Here is a 1642-nt window from a genome sequence, read left to right as displayed (position 1 = left end):
CCCACAGGGTCTCCAAGGCTGTCAGTCTTCATAGAAGCAAAGCCCAAACCAAACCCATAATCAGTCAATTCTGATGCCTTAGGGACCCTGTAGGACAGAGAGGAACTGCCCCAGAGGGTTTTCAAAGTTGTCATTTTTCCAAGAACAAACTGCCACATCTTTCTCCTATGAAGTGGCAGGTGGGTTCAAACCACTGACCTTTTGCTTTGCAGCTGAGCACTTTTTTAATCACTGCACTACAAGGGCTCCTTGTAAGTTACGTAAATCATAACAATTTGTTAACATCCCTGGTAACATCATTTATGTAATTTCCAATTTTTTCTGGAACATTTTGAGACTGCATTTAATCGCTGGCTATTGTCTAAAGAGATTTCTAGAAATAGCTCCCTGTGCTTGGATGGGTCTTTGTCTTTCATAAACACTCCAAGGCCATCAAAACATATCTTAAACGTCATAAAATTCAAGTATTAGTTGAGTAGCCCTGACCGCGGGACCCTTAAACCAGCTGCAGGGCAGGCAGGGAGGGTGGTGGGGTGCTGCGCCTGGTGTCTGGCACAGGAGGCGGGGCTCCTCAGCAGGGGGCGGGGCTTTCCCAGCTGCAGGGGTGGGGCGGGCTCAGTGAGCTGGAGCCGGGGTTACCGCCTGCGGAGGAAACCAAGGCCGTGTGTAAGGCAACACGTGTAGCCGCTGGTGCTGGGTGGCCAGCCCTTGCGTGGCTTAGTATTTGTATCTCCGCCTAGTGCATGCGAGGTGGGCACCCTTTCAGGGCGTGGCAGTGTCGCGTCACCTTCCGCCCAGGTGGGCAGTTTCCTTACACCTCAGGCAAAGTAGGCAGTGAGCTTTGTTCACATCGCTCAGATGGAGGTCTTCATGGTGACAGCCCATCCTGAGACCCGAAGACACTGTTCCAGAGTTGAGCCATGCCACCCCTGGCCCACTGCGTTCATGTATGTGTTTTGGAAAAAGGTGTTTCCTGTGCTGCTCTCCGCTGGCCCCTGCCTGAGTCCAGCAGCCCGTTGCCCACCTGGCACTTTCTTTTACTGGGGTCCGTGTCACTCGCTGCACCGTGGCTTTCCCTGTTTAGAGCTGCACCTTGGATAGCCTGTCTGGAGTCTGTGTATATAATTTGTTTTAGCTGAATACATGAAACCATGTGCCTGAAGTGGTTGTGCCTCAGACGGAGCAAACGCAAGAACCGCCCCAGATTTTCCTTTAGGGGTATACTTTTTCCTCCTGACACACACATCTGAAAGGGTACAGAAAAGGGACGCTGTGTCAAAGGAAGAAGGCTGACCTCAGAGATCCTGCGGGTTCCATTCCAGACCGCCACAGTGATGTGACTGTCACAGAAAAGCGACTCACAGACATATTTTGGTTTCCCAGAGCCTATAAAAGTTATGTTTACACTTCAGTGTAGTCTGTTAAAGGAGCTCTGGTGGTGTCCTGGTTCAGTCATTTGGCTTCTAACCCAAAGGTTCGTGATTTGAACCCACCAGCCACTCTGCAGAAGAAAGATGAGGCAGTCTGTTTCAGTAAAGACTGACAACCTAGGAAACCCTGTGGGGCAGTTCCACTCTGTCCTCTAGGGGCGCTGTGGGTCAGAATGGACTCCACGGCAGTGGGTGTGGTTTGGGCTTTGCTC

The 1642-nt window shown here is 51.2% G+C and overlaps 1 protein-coding gene across 1 annotated transcript in view; it reads left to right on the top strand.

The window, feature by feature from the left end:
• Positions 1–1642, top strand: part of PDS5B (PDS5 cohesin associated factor B) — a 147856-nt gene that overhangs the window by 1999 nt on the left and 144215 nt on the right. The gene's annotated exons all lie outside the window — the stretch shown is intronic.

This window comes from Orycteropus afer, unplaced genomic scaffold (genome assembly GCF_000298275.1).
Source record: "Orycteropus afer afer isolate SDZICR_OR568_19922 unplaced genomic scaffold, OryAfe1.0 scaffold00558, whole genome shotgun sequence".
Classification (NCBI taxonomy): domain Eukaryota; kingdom Metazoa; phylum Chordata; class Mammalia; order Tubulidentata; family Orycteropodidae; genus Orycteropus; species Orycteropus afer.
This window is presented reverse-complemented; position numbering and strand designations above follow the sequence as displayed.